Below are 20324 nucleotides of genomic sequence, written 5' to 3'. Positions count from 1 at the left end.
CATCGAGGTGCTAGTATCTGCGCTGGTGCCTGCTTCAGAGAGTAGGTGTGGCGCAGGTGCAGCTGAAGTCCGGTGATCCTCCAGAGTTGGGGTGGCCCTTTGGGTTCCAGAGAGCGAATGCCTGCCAGTGAACCTAAAAGGGAGAACAAGGACATGTCATTAGTTTAAGTCATCACACTGTCACTGTGCATGCCAGGTACCCTGGTGAGACAATGGAGATATGCATCATGGTGCCCTCATCTTCCAATGATCAATGGGGACTCCAGGTTCGAAGCTCACATCAATGAGGAGACTACACTAGGATAGTTGCACAAATCGAAAGTCTCACCTCTGTGCACTGCGCTTTTACCTTTGTCTGGCACCCCCACCTCTCCAAGCCTGGTTGCACGTGGAGCATGCCTGCTGTTGAGCTCCAGGGTGTCTTGCTCATATCTGGAAAGGATTAGGAAGCTAGCAGGGCCTCTGCTGGTCCGCGACCTTTCAATATTGTTGTGGGCTGTCTTCTCCTGAAACAACAGTGGAGAATTGATTAGTACCCTATGTGCCTGCAGCGCCATTGCAACCTGGTCAATCCCAGCTGAGGAGCATTTGGCAGCACATATCTGAGTCGTGGGCCTCAAGCCGCAAGGCACTCGGTCCAAGCAGCCAGGGCTCACCACCTTGGCCATTTGCAGTATGATTGACAGTTGGCACTCAGACTCTAACACCCTTGAGATCCACGGTGGGGGGGTGGGGGGATGCCCACACCTTAACACTTCTGCACACTGACCCATGCCAACATGGTACTCACCCTTCCTGAGCGCAGCAGGTCTTTGAAGCACTTCTGGCACCGCATCCATGTGCGCCGCACCACGTCATGGCTGCTCACCTGGACTACCAACTCCTCCCATGCCCTCTTTTTGAGGTGCGGTGGCCTCCTCCTCCCATCCCTTGAGACAAATGTGTTCTTCCTGGCAGCCACCTCCTCCAGGAGGACCACGAGGCACTTATCTGAAAAGCGGGGTGCCGAGTGCCCACCTGCCTGGTGTCTCCAGTGAACCTACAGGAGGCGTCCTCCGTGGCAGCCTTCCCGGGCTGCCTGGGCTGATTTTAAACTGGCCACCATGTCACCAGTGGACCCAGCGGCCAACAGGCTCCTGTCCTCGCTCAGCCCTTCCCAGCCAGTGCAGAGCCACATTTCTTAATGGGTGGGCTTTAATAGGGCGGTTGGGGCCTGATTGTGGGTAGCGGTCTGTTTCGCAGTTGCTCATGGGCCTGCCCGACAACCCTCAAAATTCAGCCCTTGCGTGTATGTGTTGCACACCAGAGTCATAAGCCAGGTGGGCAACAGAGAGTTCTTGTCGCCCAGTAGCCACCCTCTGGCGGTGGTTCAAATGCGGATGGGACAGCAGACTGTCCATAATGAAGGCATTGACCTGCATAATGTGCTGCGTATGGTTGCACAGCAGTGAGACATTAAGGAAGTGGTGGAATCCCTTCCAGTTGCAGTGTACAGCAGAGTTGACATGCGGTGCCCTCAAAGTGTTGCATGTGCAGCCAATGGCACCTTGCACCCTGCATGGGGATGTCTGCTTTCCTGATCAAGTCACATGCTCACTGTGCCTGCTGCTCTCTGCCAAGACCCAATGAAATGTATTCAGCTCTTTTGGAATACAGATCCTCGGAGATCTCTGCTACTCAGCAGTGGACAGTAAGCAGGAAGATATTGCAAATATTGCCTGCTCCAGCCTGGAAGGAGCAAGAAGCATAAAAGCTCATGGCCATGGTCACCTACACAGCTAGTGGTAATGCCATCCTCGCCATGATTTGAAGCTGCAGTTGTGGCTGCATAATTCATTAAGGATGTCCTCAGTGAAGTGGAGATATTTGACACACTATGCTTTCCTGAGATTCAGGTATGAAAATTATTTCGGGAACACTCCAGGCGGATAAGACCTCCATCTGCGAGCCCCCATCCTCTCCTCCTCCGTCTTCCAGTAATGTATCCTCATCTATGCTGCCTCTCCTCATTATCCCTATAATGCTGTAGTCCAAAGGAAACGCAGATTACTGCACCCATGTACGGGAGCAAGTGGTACATGCAGAATCCTTGAAATCAGGACAAGGTCCTTCAGCACGTGATACATCACTTTCTGTAGATGTCTGCAACTTAAAACAGTTTTGAAAGCAACAAAGCACTTCTGCAAGTGCAGCAAGAGCCAGTAGAAATAAGTCAGCGACTGACCTAAAAGCAGTCGATGATTCCTTTAAATAGCACTGGTGAGGAGGGGCCTCCCTGTTCAGCGTGCAAGTTTATGCAAGGGCATTAACCAAAATGGCATTGCTGCTGTCAACTCTTCAGGTACTGGTGGTGATATACTGAACTTGTGCTGCTGTTATGTGTCGGGACCCTGAGGAAGCCCTGACGCATGCACAGGCACTGTAATTGCCTGTGAAGTTTAAATTTCTGATGGGCAGTTTGGTGCTGCCTGGGACCCTCTGTGAATGTCTCTTACACTGACCTCAGTGTCAGAGGATTGGGCTAGACACGCGCTACTTACCCAGATACTTAACCTAGAATTGTTATACTGATTCATTTCTGGTGTAACTCAGTAATTAACACTGCGACTCAACTCACCATCACCCACTCACATAACCCCCACAACCACAACACCACCTCAACCAACCCCTACCCTTTGACCCAAAACCCCATCCCTGTCCTGGCCCCCGCAACCTTCGGCATGATCCTATCCAGCCTGACTCAACTAATAACCCTCTCCAACTCCCCACCACCCTGAGTCAACTACCCGCAATTCCAACGTGACCTTCCCAATTCCTGACCCGACTACCCCGGATCCAACTATCCACGCCTCCCCCCGATCTAACTATCCCCAACCTGACCACCCACTGACCCGACCATCCATCCCCTGACACCAACAAACCAGCTAACCCCCCAACCCTCCAGCCCGACTACCTGTTCACATTTCATCACCCAACCACTCACTCACCCAGTCACTTACTCACACATTCACTCATGCACCCGCTCATTCACCCACCCACTCACTCACTAACCCATTCACAAGTTACACTGAAAGAACTGAGACCTTGAAAAACTTACCTGCATACACCAACTGATGTTGTGAAAAGGGGGCATGTCCTCGGTGCTGCTTCTCTTTGCCGGCCTTCTCCATGGAACGCTGCACCAAGGCTTCATTGCTCCAGCCAGGTTCAGAAAACACAGCTGAAAATGTGAAAAAAGGTAAACAGGCAATTGCTGGAAATATATAAGATTGTTATGGTTTGGGACTATGTCTTAAATTTAGGATAAAATGAAGTGGGTCATGTGACATCTTCTGAAGCCTGCCTTACAACAGGCCCGGGTGATGTGATGTTAAAAATTAAAGAGAGGCTCAAGTTGTTTGGCAGGGAAGAAAGTGTAAGGTGTTCACATATGGAGACAATGACAGAAGTATCTGTGTTTATTCTGGTTAGATTGCTAGTCTTCAAAGTCCCAGGAAGGTATTGAGAGTGCTGGGTTGTAAATGGTTATGATTTGAACTGTCCACTTGCTTCCAAAATAGAATAGAGTTGGTGTCTAAAGAATGTCAGCATTGCCTAATTAACACTTCTACCTGGATATATGGCCCACATAATTCACTTTACCATGGGGATGGGCTTTGAGAGGGAAAGGGTCCATATGAAGCCATTTGTAGAATTAGGTTACAGGGTTTCCTTCAATTTCACTGAATCTCACAGACAAGTCAGTCTGTCTGGATCCGGGAGATAGGAGCAGCTAGAGGCCAAAAGTCTCCACAGTTCACTGCGCGTGAATGCAGGTGGGAGCTCACACTCAGGTTGAAAATACCAAATTCCTGAGAATTTGAAATGAGGCTGGAAGATTTGCCTAAGTTGTGCTAGAGGGAGAATCGCCAGAAAATCCTTCACGAGGAAAGTTAGTTCTGGGATTACAAGTTACAAGGCTGCGAAAGGAAAAGAACGGAAGTATACTCTTGGAAGCTAAGAATCACTTTCAACTGGTTTCCATAATATTGAATATCTACTTAAGGGACAGTGTAAAGTACACCTGTGAAGTGGGCTAAAAGTAAAAGGGTAAACTTCTGTTTTGTAACTTAAAGTATATGTTGCCTATAAAAATAGTATTTAGTCAATATTGCTTTTAGTCTGGTTGTTAAGTAAAAATCTTAAAACTGAAATCTTGTTTTGTCATCCTTTCAGCTATCAACTGGAAGTTCAAATTTCTTTTTTTTAATGTTATCTGCCTCTATGGGGATCGAAACACAATGATCACTGCAGTCAGCAGCAATGTGCGCAGCATTACCCTTGATCAGAAGATCTGGCCCACTGTTTTGAAATGTCCAATGTAATTGTGAATTTGGTAGTGAAACATCTGTAATAATGTGCCTTTGTAGCAACCAGCAAGCCATGTAATAAGTAAAGGTTATAAAGCATTTGACTATATTATATATACCTAATTATCATTACATTTATTTTGAAACATTCCCAAAGCCTGTTTTTGCCATGATTTCCTGCAATTGCTTGTGAATTACTTAATGGAGAAGTGGCAGGCCCATTCTCATGCAAAGGGAAGGCCCACCAATGTATCACAGATGGAAAGTACGTAGTACTTTGTCACACAGAATGTGAAGCTCGTATTCACTATTGAGATGTAGAAGAAATTACACAACTTGAGTTGTGATGAAAATATTAGTATAAAGTAGCAACATACAATATATGTGGAGATGAAACAAAAATCCTAATCAGAGGTGTACCTATCTATTTGAAGATGCATACGCACATAATATGTGTTGCCTCTGAAAGAAGTGAACACATTTTTTTTAATAAATGGCACTGATACAGATACAAATCATAATAGGGGGCTTTCTGTATCTCCTTTAGATCTCCACTTGGATAGGCAACCAGGTGTCAGTGCATTTCTTCCAACAAAAAGAACAACAACAAGAGGACATCAGAACCAACATGCAAAAGTTCCAGTTCACTGGAACAGACATCCACCATATATATTTCTCATCCAGCTCATGTACTTAGCTACAAAGTAAAATGTATTCATTCCTAACAGTTTGTAATCTATCAATTTATCATCATGCAAAAATAATCAATTACCTAAAACTGAACCTCAAAAGGTAAGACCTGCTCATGAGGTCCCCAGCATCACAGATGCCAGTCTTCAGCCAATTTGATTCACCCCACTTGATATCAAGAAATGGCTGAAGGCACTAGATATTGCAAAGGCTATGGACCCTGACAACATTGTGGCAATAGTACTAAAGACTCGTCCTCCAGAACTAGCCATGGCCCTAGCCAAGATGTTCTGGTAGAGCTACAACACAGGCATCTACATAGTCATGTGGAAAAATGCGCAGTTACGTGCTGTCCACAAAGAGCTGAACAAATCCAACCTGGTCAATTACCCCCCCACCAGTCTACTCTCCATCATCAGTAAAGTGATGGAAGGGGTCATTGACAGTGCTATCAAGTGGCACTTGCTTTTCAGTAATCTACTCACTGACATTCAGTTAGGGTTCAGCCAGGGCCATTAAGCTCCTGACCTCATTACAGCCTTGGTCCAAACATGGACAAAAGAACTGAAATCAAGAGGTGAGGTGAGCATGGCTAGCCTTGATATCAAGGCAGTATTTGACAGAGTATGGCATCAAAGAAACCTGGCAAAACTGGGGTCAATGGGAATCAGGGGAAAGCTTTCCACTGGCTGAAGTTATGCTTAGCACACAAAAAGATGGTTGTGGTCATTGAAGGTCAGTCGGTCTCAGTTCCAGGACGTCACTACAGGAGTTCCTCAGGGTAGTGTCCTAGGCCCAACCATCTTCAGCTGCTTCATCAATAACCTCCTTGTTGTAATATGCCTTTAAGAGAAAGCAGCATGTTTAAAGATACTTTCCTCCATCATAAGATCAGAAGTGGGGATGTTCGCTGATGATTGCACAACATTCAGCACCATTCATGACCTCTTATATACTGAAGCAGTCCATGTTCATATGCAGCAAGACCTGGACAACATTCAGGCTTGGGCTGATAAGTGGCAAGTTACATTCATGACACACAAGTGCTAGGCAATGACTATCTCCAACAAGCGATAATCTAACATATTCCCTTGACATTCAGTAGCATTACCGTCACTGAATTCTCCTGTATCAATCCTGGGGGTTACCAGTGAGCAGCAACTTAACTGGACCAGTCACATAAATACTGTGGTTTCAAGAGCAGGTCGGAGGCTGGGAATTCTACGGCGAGCAACTCGCCTCCTGACTCCCCATAAATGGTCCATTATCCACAAGGTACAAGTCAGGAAAGTGATGGAATACTCTACACTTGCCTGAATGACTGCAGCTCCATTAACACTCAAGAAGCTCAAACTGGATAAAACAGCCCACTTTATTAGCACCCCACCCCCCACCTTCAACATTCATTCCCTCCACCACCGACGCACAGTGGCAGCAGCATCTCCCACCTACAGGATGCAGTGCAACAACTCACCAAGGCTCCTTCCACCACAACTTCCACCATCTAGAAGGACAAGGGCAGCAGATGTGTAGGAGCACCACTATTTGCAAGTTCCCTGCAAGCAACACACCATTCTGACTTGGAACTATACCAACATTCCTTCACTGTCACTGGATTGAAATTTTGGAACTCCCTTCCAAACAGACTGTGGATGTATCTACACCACACGGCCTGAGTGGTTCAAGAGGTAACTCACCACCACCTTCTCACGGGCATTTAGGGATGGACAATAAATGCTGTCCTAGCCAGCGACGCCCAAATCTTGTGAAATAATAATTAAAAATGCCAGTCTAGATAATTTACTAACACTAACTGACAATTTCAAAGAAGCTGTTGCTATATCTGAAAAACATATACCTTCAGAGCCAGGATACAGAGCAGCTAGTAGTTACACTGAAATTGGGACTTTTTCTATGTTAAAGATACAATATAATGGCAAATTTTTGGTGATAACATTTTTGATAACTTCAAAGTTATATTAACTTTAAGTGCACTCAAAATTCCATTGCTTTATTGCTAGAAGAATATATATAGACATCTAAAGAAGTGTACATTCACTGATGAATGTAAAATCCATTTTACAAACAGCAAGATCTGAATTGGTCAATGAGGTGAATGACTAGTTAATCTGTTTTTGGTGATGTTGGTTGAAGTAGAAGGTTTGGCCAGGGCATTGGGAGACATCCCTGCTGTTCTTCAAATAGTACCACAGCATAAACTGTGACACAAGATACAATGTTATAAACAGAGTCATAGTGACGTCAAAAATAGTTAGGATGGCTTTAGAATATTTGGTGTACATAATCAGTTAAATGAAATCAGTAAGTTTGATGTTTGCAAAAAAGTGTCCTTTTTTTGAACTTTGAGGATTTTTGAAGTCTTGTAGAAATGTCACATTTCATTGTAAGAGTAGATTCAACAGGCTTTCCTTGTTGTAAGATATACCTACACACACAAATGACAGCAAGGTTTTATCGAGAGTTTTGCATGTTGGTCCTTTTCTTAATTTATAGATTCAAGACAATTTATATTTTCAAGTAGAATAAATGCACAGTGTAGCTTGTTATTAGCCCAAAGGCACACTAATTCACAGAAATGCTGGGAAAAATCCTACTGGAATTGCCAAATTTTCTTCTTGTTGGGGATTAAAGGGGCCCTAGCTGAGCAGCCCCCTGAGTACCTAGTACAAACTCTGTGCACTGTTTTGTACTGATACGGCCCAACAATCCATAAAACTGAATGGATTTGGAAAACTTCACATTGACTATATGCCAACAATCTGTTTTTTATGTGCACAGTCTGTATTTTTCCATTAATCATAGGTAATGTTTTACTTCAGCCAGCAGAAATTTAAAACTGTTATTTGTGCCTGACAACTCAATGTGAAGAGATACAGATAGGAAGATCATTTTGTACAGACTTTAGAAAAGATGTAAAAGTTCTCTGATCTTTTTAATATAGCCTCTAAATTCATTTATTGCAATAGTTAACACCCTGACATTAATCAAACATTATAGACAGTGATAGCTTGCTATGGGGTTAGCTGCGATTAGTTGAGCCTTGAAAAAGGCCTCAGTGTGCCCAATCACTTGTAATGGTTGAAATCTGTTCTGAATGGCCAGAGAAGAAAAATAAACTATGTTTTGGAAACAAATTCCCTATTTTTTTCTGTCAGGTTTTGTATTGCCACAAATACTTACCAGTTTACAGGTAACTATATTAAAATTAGACTGCAATGACATTTCGACGTCCAGGCAATTTCTGGATGTTTACCTAGGCTTCCTATTTAGTCATCTACCTACACTATATGCCATATATGGAAGTATTTTCAAGGACCTCTGCCTTAAGATTTATAACAACATTTTAAGGCTATTTCTGAAGCTTTTTCCATTTAGTTAGCCAGACTGAACATCCAGAATGTTATGAAAGATTGGTTTCCAAATGGGAATCTTCCTTTACTTAATTTTTTGGGTCAGTTTGCTCTAGAGGCAGAAAGTGCCCACCTTTACAGGTTGAAGTGTACATACTCGGTAATAACCATGGAAATTGAATGCATGGGGTCTGACGTGGCAGATAACCAGATGTAGAGTTGTAGCTGTGCTGCCAGAATGTCAGCAGCTAATGGATTAATAATTCTGGCAGTGCCAATGGCAGTAATGATCGATGAGACCTCACGTTAGTTGTTCAGCTTTTTCTATGCTGCAGTGTTGTCTAATGAGCATGATGTATTGGCAGAGCAAACAGCACCACTACTAATTCAAACTACAACACCTCTATTTCATTAACCTTAAACGGAGAGTTGAATAGTGTGCCTCTCCAACATTTGGCTACAGACTTTGTTTCCTGGCTGAATATTTGGTGTCTTACTCACTTGGTTTTCCAGGTATTTCTGTTATTTACCAGACTTTGTAGAGGCTGAGATATATGAACAAATATGGGAAGCTTTTGTAAAAGCTTTCAACATTTTTAAGTCTGTAAGTTACCAATTACTTTTAAGTCTCTGAATTCACTTTAATTTACCCATTGTCCTCTTTTGATTTTCCCTTGCCCCATCACCCAGAAAGCTCCCAATAGCAGGTCCAAAATGGACAGGGTACTCTCTCACACCAAGCACCTGATACCGATCCCATTAAATTAGGTCCGGTTAGCATATTCATGGTTGAGTGGATGCAATAAACCCACAGTCAGATTAATGCTGATTGGAAATCTACTCTACTATATCTCCCTTCTAACTGTGCTTAAATGTACCCACAAGGTGAGTCAAACAAGAAGCAACAATAATAAGAGTTCATGGCAATGGTGAGTGACTAGAAATGTCTGAAATAAGGGAGAAAGCATGGATTAAAAACAAAAGCCCAAATATTATGCCCACTGGTCAGGGCTCACTACAATGTTGTTCCATCCCCCCAGGACAGTGATGATTTATACTATGGAACTTATGTGCCATGCTATGGAATCCTAAAATGATGACTTATCACAATGTGGTTGGTGGTGCGAAGAGGCCAATCTTTTTTTTATTCTTTCACTGAATGTGGGTCTTGCTGGGTAGACCATCACTTAATTGCCCTTGAGAAGATGGTGGTGAGCTACCACTTTGAACTGCCACAGGCCATGTGGTGTAGGTACACCCACATTGCTGTTAGGGAGGGAGTTCCAGGATTTTCACCCAGTGACAATGAAGGAATGGTAATAAAGTTCCAAGTCAGAATGGTGTGTGACTTGGAGTGTAATCTGCAGGTAGTCGTGTTCCTATGCATCTGCTGCCTTGTCCTTCTAGGTGGTATAGGTTGTAGGTTTGTCGAAGGAGCCTTGTTGAGTTGCTGCAGTGCATCTTGGACATGGTACAAGCTGTACATCGATGGTGAAGGGAGTGAATGTTTAGAGTGGTGGATGGAGTGCCAATCAAGCAGGCTGCATTATCCAGTATAATGTTGCGTTTCTGGTCAATGGTAACCACCAGGATATTGATAGTGGGTTATTCAGCTATGGTAAAACCATTGAATGTCAGGGGAAGATGGTTAGATTCTCTATTTTTGGAGATGGTCATTGCCTGGCACTTTGGTGGCACAAATGTAACTTGCCACTTTTCATCCCAAGCCTGAATGTTGCCCAGGTCCCGCTGCATATGGACATGGACTGCTTCAGTATCTGAGGAGTCATGAATGTTGCTGAACAATCATCAGCGAACATTCCCACTTCTGACCTTATGATAGAAGCAAGGTCATTGATGAAGCAGCTGAAGAGGGATGGGCCGAGGACACTACCCTGAGGAGCTCCTGCAGTGATGTCCTGAAGCTGAGATGACTGACCTCCAACAACCACAACCATCTTCCTTTGTGCTAGGTATGACTCCAACCAGTGGGGAGTCTTCCCCCTGATTCCCATTGACTGCAGTTTTGCTCGGGCTCCTTGATGTCACAATCTGAATGAAGACTTCAGTATCATATTGCTGTTCCCTTCTTGTTTGAAAAAACAATGATCTCTCAGGGATTAGTGTTTCACTATTGGACTGTGGGCTCACGTACAAACCCTTTATGGGTAAATCTGCCTGTCATGATACAGGAAAGGGTGATGCAAGTACCCCATCCTCCTTAAGAAGTTCAAGTTTGGTGACAGTTTCCTGCCCTATCCTCTCCCAGTCAGCCTAATTTATCTCTTATTAAAAAGGAAAATTTGCAAAGCTAGAAATATACAGCAGTTAAATCAGCAATTTGTAAAGATAGAAGTCAGGTTATGATATTTTAGGTGCGTAGCCCTCATCAGACAGTGCTCTGTGGGCCACAGGCTTTCTGCTCAGGAGGACTTGTAAGGAGGTTTTACCTGCAGCAGTGGGGGAGAAGCCCTTAACAGGCCATTAATTGGCCTCTTAAGAGCCTAAATTGCCCTAAGGACAAATGGGCTACCCACCATCGCAGCTGGTAAAATACCATTAGAGGCACGAAGGTGACAGCACAGCAACCCCCACCATCCCACCCAATGTTACACCTGCACATCACCTCCATCCCCACACCCCCGTCTCCCAGCCTGCCCCTGGGTGGGGTGAGGGGTGTATAAAATTTGAAAGCAATCGGCATAGCACCACAATTTCACGCTGGCAGGCCAATTAACACCCACCCAGTGTGAAAGGTGGCTGGGGAAGCTCCGAGAATGGGCGGAGGGGGTGTGCGAGGGCACGATGTCTGCCCGGCCCAATGGTGACTCGGCGGCTGATTCAAAAGAGGCCTAGGCAGCCCCTGGAAGGCTGCCATGGAAGGACGTGGAAGTCTCGATGGATTCCAGTGCAGTTGGACACGGCCGGTGGGAAGGCAGGTCGGCGGGGACTGGGCACTGGAGCTCGAGAGGTGGCTTGCGGCTCGGTTAACTGGCCAGACGAAGGTAAGAGTGTAGTGCACTGAGGTGATAACATCAGCTATTGCAACCATTGTAGTGTAGCCTCTATATTGATGTGAGCCTCAAAACTGGAATCATTGATAATGGAAAGACGAGGGCACCATGATGCAGATATCTGTTGTCTCACCAGGGTGCCTGGCATGCACAGTGACAGAGTGATGACTTAAAATTAATGACATGTCCTTCTTCTCTCTTTTAGGCTCACCAGCAGGCAGTTGCAATGAGGAGCCTGAAGTCCCATCCCTGACCCCGGAGGACCACCATGCTCACCAGGCACCTGCGTCACACCCTCTCTGTCAAGCAGATACCAGCACCTCAGTGGGCATAAAATCACCATCTAGTATCTTGCTGCACATTGGCGAGGGCGTTCCACACTCGCTTGAGGTGCAGGCAGAGAGTGTCCAGGGCACCGGCAGTCAGAGGACTGCTGGGGACCAGGACAATGCTCAGCCAGAGGCTGATGATGGGCCTCTGGAGTTGTCCATGAGGCAGCAGATGCTGGATGTCCAGCAAGGTGTATGGGAGGATCTGACGGAGGTACATGAGGGAATGCCTTTGGTCTCCGTTTGGGAGGAGTCCCTGCAGAGACTGACCACTGTGTTGATCCTCATGGCCGAGTGCAATGCCTCTTCCATGGAGAGAGTGGCGACTGTCATGGAAGGGCTGCTTCAGGGACACAATCAGGGGTCCCTGGGGATGAACTTGGACCTGCAAGCCCACACACTGGCTATGACCTCAGCTGGTCTGTGTCAGTGTGGGAAATGGGTTGGGCACCCAATATCCCAGCCAGGTGCCTGTCCATCAATGGTGAGCAGGGAGGTCCAAGGCGACATCACGTTGGTGCATGAGCTGTCTGTTGTCTCCACGGGCTCCTCTCAGGGCACTCTAGAATGACGGCAGCAGTGCCTCCACCCCTCTGCCAGTGACCATGGCATCTGTTGAGGCTGCAGCAACTGGGGAGATGCCAGCTGTGGCACTGGTCACTCCCTCCCAGGTGGGACCTTCACAGGCTCCACGGACCAGAGGATAACTGCCAAGGTCATCGAGGCCAGCAAGACAGCAGAGTCAGCAGGCTGCCTCCAAAGCCGGTGCCAGCAAGGGGGGAGCATCTAGACGTAGCACCCACAAACGTAAATGTAAAGCACCTTAAGCACAAGACGGCCTTATCACGGGTGAGATTGAGTTTCCCCCATTTTGATTTAACTTTTTTAATGGTGTGGTTAACAACACCGGCTTATGTTCATTTCAGCTATGTTTCACATGCATAATTAAATGAGATGTTATTTTGTGCTATCAGCCTCCGTATGCTTCGTTTGTTCTGTAGGTGCAGGGAAGGCCATTATGCAATGATGGACGTGTGTCTCCTGAAACTTTATTGCACAAGCACCGAGCGTATTATAGTGGCCAAGGAACTGGTCCTTTCAGAGGTCGAGTGTGGAGCCTGCAGCTCTGGCACGTGGTGATGGTTCCTAGTAGGTAGGCTAGCTGAAGGAGCGTTGGATCAAAGCGTCCCGGGCATCCATGCCTCCCTGGACGTTGCCCAGGTCAGCATGCACGTCCCCAGCATTCTCCTCACCGTGCTTGTCCTTGGACTCACTAATGGACTCATCATCTGTGGCCTGCGCAGCTGCGTCAACAGCCTCTTCCTCCACTGGGTCCCCCTTTGTCAGTGCCAGATTGTGCAGAGTGCAGCATGCAACCACTATCAGTGACACCCACTCTGGGGGGTATTGCAGTGCGCCCCCTAAATGGTCCTGGCATTGGAAGCGCACCTTGAGAAGACCTATGATTCTGCCTACATTTGCCCTTGTGGAGGTGTGGCTCCTATTGTACCGCTGCTCAACTTCTGTTCTTGGATGGCGGAGAGGCATCATGAGCCACCTTTTGAGGGGATAGCCCTTGTCACCCAGCAGCCATCCATCCAATCAGGCTGGAGCACCGAAGAGCCTTGGCATCCAGGAGTGCCTGAGGATGTAGGCGTCATGGGAGCTGCCAGGGTATCTTGCACAGACTTGCTGAATCCGCATTTTGTGATCATACATTATCTGCATATTCATGGAGTGGAATCTTTTCCTGTTGACAAAGGCGCCCGGCTCACCCGCTGGCACCTTGATGGCCACGTGTGCACTTGATGGTGCCCTGGACACAAGGGAACCCAGCAATCGCTGCAAAGCCTCTGGCTCGCTCGACCAGGCTGGCTTTGTCCATACAGTAATGAATGAAAGTTAATACTCACCAGAACAGAGTGTCTGTCACCAGTTTGATGCAACTGTAGACAGCTGATTGGGACACTCCACAACGATCCTCATTGAGCTCTGGAAAGAGCCAGAGACATAGAAGCTGAGGGCCGTTGTGAACTTCAGAGCCACTGGCATGGAGTGTCTTCCCACACTGTCAGAGCTGATCTCAGGCTTGATCCTCTGACAGATGGAGGTCACTGTCTCCCTTAAGAGACGGAGCCTCCTTCAGCACTGCACCTCGGACATATTGAGGTAGCTGCATCGCCACCTGTAAACGCTGGCAGCAGCATTGTGGTGTCTTCTGCGGCTCCTAATGCCTCGGACTACCTGCTGGCCCTGCGCTCCTTGTGCCTGCGCCTCTCCTCCCACAGGTCACTCCCCTGGAAGCTGCATCAGGACACCTGGCCTTCTCTCCCTTCTGCCCCTCCCTTCCTCCTCAAAGGAGGTGCCTCTAGCAGAGACCACAATCCCCATTACCAAGGTTTATGGAAGGCTGTCTGACACCTGGAAGGGCCCACACAGCCTGAAATGCTCCAGAGGCCTGGAAGGCACCAATGAGTCCTGAAATGAAGCCTAGAAATGCTCAGAATGCAGTTCTGATGCAAGATCAAGCTGTCCAGTTCACAAAATCAATCAGCAGCACATGATCTCCAAAACTCCTCACAACTCCTATTGACAATGCTGCTGACCCTTCTTATCCCGCCTGTGGATGAGCTTTTGCAAATTGTGGTCTGCCCGCCTGCCCGCCATGTGATGGCCAAAAATTCAAACGGGCTATGTAAAGTCAGAGACAATTGGTGTGCTGAAGGTCTTAACTGGCCTCTTAATTAATGGTGGGGTGCGCCTCCGTCTCCCTTGTGTGCCTGCCTAGCGAAGTTTCGCAAGAGTGCGTGTTGACGTTGGCACGCCCGGCCGAAGTCAACACGTGTCATTTCACACTCGAGTGGGTCAGGCGCACGCCCGCCTCCCTAGTGAAAAATTCTGCCCCATATAGATAATCTTAGCCAGCTTCTTAAAAAGACAGGAAAAGTTGTATGTGGGAAGGAAGCAATTGGTATTTGGTTGCATATTTCCTTCTAGTTATATTTAAAACATAAATAAAGACTTCCACAGATTAGTGTCAGATTTCATTCTGATCTCAGTACATAACAGTGTACAACATTCTCAAAAACAGCTCCACACTGTGGCTAGAATGATAGTGGAAAGATATCCCAACCAAACTGATGAGCATATTTCAAGGCTTCGCTAACCAGTGCATAAGGGGTTATTGTTCAGTGAGTTCTGCGGCTCCATCATGCAGGCAACAGAGCAAGTAACTAGTATCATGCACTTACAGCAATAAAGCTAGTAAATCATTCATGGCCTTTAAAACTCAAAGTTCAAATGTTAGACCAAATTCCTGTGGCTAAAAACATCAAAAAGAGAAAATGATAAAAACGCAAAGAAGGATGCTAAAACTAAGTTTGCAACTGTGCTTGTCCTACTTAAAAAGTGAAGAGTGCTTTTAAGTTATTGCCAACTAATATTATAGAAACATTGATTGCAATAATCCAGGCAATGGATGTATTTGTATATTCAACTTTTTCTGGAAAGTTTACTTGAATATCAATATTCACAAAACACCTAAAACCACATTCACAATGGCACATTTCACCAAATTAATCCTGTACCTTTACTGTAGTGAACAGAGGATTCCCCACGTGTTCCTTATCACATCCTTCTTCATGCTCAAAAAAACCCCCAATTCTCTCACTTTTGTTGAAAGACAATGAACTGCAGGATGTCACAGCTTGAACATACCATCCAAAATTGGATCGAAGGGGAATTTTCACATCACTAATTATTTATACCAAAAAAAAATCACTGGAAGTGCATCATTGCAAAATCATTATAATACAGTGGGCGGAATTTAATGCACCCTCTGAGGTGCATTTGGCAGTGGGATGAGTGTTTGATTGGGTGGGAGGGTGTGGGGTAGGGACCCCATTGATTACACAACTACATCCTCTATCCTCACTGCCCATCTCAGGACAGGAAGGGTGGAAGGTGAACTTCCCACCCAGAAGCCAATTGAGACCCTTAAGAAGCCAATTAAGGGCAACTCAAGGGCCTCATCCCTTTGCCACTGGTATTTAACCGGTGGCAGGCAGGGGAATTACCATCTGGGGAGGTTTGCCAGTGGCCTAACTGGAGGAATCCCTCATTCACAGGCACCTTGTGCCCGATCGAGGGAACCAGCATCAGGAAGGGGGTAGTTTGCTGAAAACCACCCCCTGTCCTTGCTTCTATCACTCCTCCCCGCACCTCAACTGTGAAGCCCTTCCTGCAAACCCCATCCCTTCCTCACTCACTTCTATCTGGGGATCCTTGGCCAATCCCTGCTGCAGGCCTGAATGTAGTACCTGCAGTGGTCACTGCTCCTCGGGCCCCTGCCTGTACTTGAGAGTTGCCAGACCCTGATTGGCCGGCAGCTCCCAAGGGCGGGATTTCCACCCTTCTCGGGGCTTAATTGAGCCGGAGGCCCAACACTGTCCAGGTAAGTGCCTCATTACCTGGTAATTGTGTTGGGCCTCTCAGAAAGAAGCAACGTGGGGTTCCCACCAGTTCTCCAACTGTTGCAAGAGACTGTGCCCTGTTGCATTAATTCTGAATCAGCTCCTCCTCTATGGTACACTTAAAAGTAAACGGGTCAGCATTCCATTATCTATATATAGTTAAGCAATCCAGGTTTAGATTGCTACAGATATGCAACACATATTATACCTGCGATAAAGCTTGAATAACATTTTTACACCAAGTATAATCAAAAATAAGGACATTTTAGACTATTTATTAGTGGAACTTCAGAAATATTTAGTTCTTATTTCAAATGCAAAAAAGCTACCACTTGCTTTTCATATTGTCATTTTAACTGGTGCAATGATTGCAGCATTGTCTTGGCAGATGGTATCAAATTAATTTTTCTAAGCTAAGTGCTAGAATTGAATTTTTTTTAATCAATTCTCTCATGTATGAAGGTGTTGCTGGCAAGGCCAGCATTTGTTGCCCAAGCCTAATTGCCCTTCAACTGTGTGACTTGCTAGGCCATTTTAGAGGGCTGTTAAGAGTCAACCACATTGCTGTGGGTCTGGAGTCACATTTGGGCCAAACCAGGTAAGGAAGGCAGATTTCCTTCCCTAAAGGACATTAGTGAACCAGATGGGTTTTTGTGACAATCAATGGTCACTATTACTGAAACTAGATTACAATTGCAGATTTTATTAATTGAATTTAAATTCCACCAGTTGCTGTGGTGGGATTTGAACCCATGTCACCAGAGCATTAGTCTGGCGCTCTGGATTATAAATCCAATGACATTACCAGTACACCACCATCTCCCCATTTTTTATATTTTCTCTTCACTGTTACATTCCCTTATTTCTGTTGCACTGCAGTCACGGAATTCAACACTATTGAATGTGATACAAAAGACAGAGACCTCAAATTTCCTTGGCAATTCTACTAGACTTTCACTGGAACATGGAAAGGAGAAAGTTGTGTGCGTTTTCTGGGATTGCAATGTTTGTGAGGGGTGAAGCCCCCACCTGTCTCTTACAAGGTTGGTTAGGAAGTGGGCAGCCTTGGGGCTAAACCAGGAATGAGGTCTCCCTCTGTTGGGAATTCCTGCTTCCCCAGTTCATCTGGGCTCCAGGTCCAAACTCTGGTACACTGAGACATTAGATATTATTGATATTAAAACATGAGAACTTACAAAATAGGAGCAGGAGTAGGCCATATGGCCCCCGGAGCCTGCTTTGCCATTCAATGCGATCGTGGCTGACCTTCAACTTCAACTCCACTTTCCTGCCTGCTCCCCATAGCTTTTGATTCTCTGGGAGACCAAAAATCTGTCTATCTCAGCCTTAAATATGTTCAATGATGGGACATCCACAACACACTGGGGTAAAGAATTCCAAAGATTCACAACCCTTTCGGTGATGAACTTTCTCCTCATCTTAGTCCTAAATGGTCGACCCCTTATCCTGAGACTGCGTTCTAGGTTCACCAGACAGCGAAAACAGCCTCTCAGTATCTACTCTGTCAAGCCCCTTCAAAATCTTATATGATTCAATGAGACGTCTCATTCTTCTAAGCTGCAGAGAGTAGACACCCTAATTACTCAGCCTCTCAACAAAGGACAACCCTCTCATCCCAGGGACCAATCTAGTGAGCCTTTGCTGCACTGCCTCCAATGCACTGCACTGACCTTGATACGGGCAAAAGTATGCCTCAGAAGGGTAGGTTGGGGGGCAGCAGGGCAAAGGGAGTGGCCTGGGCCTTTGAATATAATGGTCACGATTTATTTTTATTATTCATTGAATCAGACCCTCCTTCATGTGCGAGAGGTCGAAGAGGAAGGACCTGGAATTCCATTGGGCTGGTGAAAATCGGAGATTCATTTGTGGTGAAGAAATGTCCACTGGCCTCGTACAACAGGCATCCTATGAGCCCTGGCAGGATCAGTGCTAAAGGGCAACAATGGGTGTGAATCCAGTAAAACCTTCATATTGCAAGGACTTTCAGGGTTAGAGCTCCTTAAATGTGTTTTTTATGGTTCTGGAATGGTGTCACTCCTAATATGTAAATGGTGGAGGATTCTTTTTGTATTTCACATGGAATACTAGGTAGTACAAATATGTTATGTTCTGTTGTCTTGCTAGGCTCAGAGTTACACACTAAGTAGGGAACAATACAAAACATGAGGGTGCAATGCTTCGTAAGAAGGATGCAAACAATACCAATCCCAGGTTTAAAGTTTGAACACTTTCTGAATATGTCTGAAGATATGGCTGGGCAATTGCATTTAATTCACTCCCTGGTATAAAAGTCAGTAACCAGAGCACATCGATTTATGATCAATGGCAAAAGAATCAGAGGCTACATGCGGACAAAATTATCGTATGTAGTGGGTTGTTCTGATCTGGCATGAAAGGGTAAAGGGTAGTGGAAGTAGCTTCAATAGTACTTTTCAAAAGTGGATTGGATAAATACTTGAAAGGAAAAAATTGCAGGGCTATAGGAAAAGGGCAGGGGAATGGGACTAATTGGGTAGCTGTTTTCAAAGAGACACACAGGGAAAATGGGCTGACTAGCCATTCAATGTTGTATGATTCTATGAAGAATTCTTTGCTCTCAGATAGTGCTGTGGGATCTTTTAAGCTCACCATAGCAGGCAGATTGGGCCTCAGTTTAAGGGGTTGGAAAGGCTGCCCACCCATGTGCTGCTCAGGGTTGTCAAGTTCTAATTAAGGCTAATTAAAGGAAGCTGACTGGGATATTCTTGTCCATCTCCAGGTTCCCACAGGTGACAGGGGTTTGGGGGAGGGGGAGTGGGGGAGGGGCCAATTTAATTGCCTAAAGGTGGCCTTCAGGCAGCCGACCAGGGGGCAGAACTCCAAGCAGACTTAAAGATCTTCCCTACCTACCTGGGAGTGGCAGCAGTTTCAGGGGGCCCTGTAAAAGGGCTCCACCACCACCACCCCCCCAATAGTGGTGGCCCAGCTTTGCAGAAGTCTAAGACAGGGTGCCTCCCTTTGAAGCACCCACACTTCTATTGCAGCCTGCTGCTGCTTTCAAGCTGGAGAGACTCCGATTGGCCCTCAGGCTTTGAAAGCCTGCCCACCATCCTTAATTAGATGGTGAGCTTGTCTCTGACCACTAATTAGCTGCTCCAGGGAAGATCACATTGAGTGACTGTTCTCCACACATACAGTCTTCATCTGGGTCTGAGTTTAGAAGCCCCTGGGGAAAATCCTGCCCATATTTTAGGGTCCCAAACAATGAATGTGAAGGGCTGCGCACACATACTTGTTTTGCAATCACAAATCACTCTTTATATGAAAAACGCTTTTTGAGGTAAGGCCTCAATTAGAACACAATTCGGACTTTTTGTGTAGAGTGTAGTGACACTTCATTTGGAAAGAGATGGGACAATGCCAGGCACTGAGATACATTAATGATGCCAAAAATTAAAAAGCGGAGGACAGAAGAGAGTTGAAAAAAACAGGCCAAGTATTTCACAGGCAAGATTAATTGTTGAGACAAGGGTTTGAAACGAGGAACAACTGGAGAAGTACTTGGAAGAAGGGTAGGAGTGAGTGATTGAAACTGATGAATTGGGGTGAGAGGCAAAAACAAGTTCACTGATTCCTTGTTAATTCATTTTAATTTTTGGCAATGGTCTAAAACAGGTGATATAGTGCCACTCACTATACACCCAACCTGATATTTCTCTTCTTTCTCCACTTGCTTAGGATGTGAAGAAAGGACCAAAGAGCGAGGAAGTAGGAGGAAAGGGATTGTTGGTAGTGACAGTAGCTAGAGTTGAGAATAGCACTTGAGTTATAAATATGATACTCATACGACTTGCTCGTAACCACCATCACTTCCATATAGCAACACCCAATGCGAAGGAAGCATGTATAATGAGTGGACAATCAGCTAGCTCTCTTGTCGATGCAGTAAATGACCCCTATTTATTTAAACGAGAATTCTATACAGTACATGAGAGTAACTCTGTTTCACTGAGCAGATTTAAAGATTGCCCCATAGGTAAAGATCTTTCGATTAGTAGTGACTGCTACATTGTCATTTAGGTGGATGAGGATTAAATCA

Source organism: Carcharodon carcharias, chromosome 21 (genome assembly GCF_017639515.1).
Source record: "Carcharodon carcharias isolate sCarCar2 chromosome 21, sCarCar2.pri, whole genome shotgun sequence".
Classification (NCBI taxonomy): domain Eukaryota; kingdom Metazoa; phylum Chordata; class Chondrichthyes; order Lamniformes; family Lamnidae; genus Carcharodon; species Carcharodon carcharias.
The sequence above is the reverse complement of the archived record's forward strand: the minus strand, read 5'-3'. Positions refer to the sequence as shown.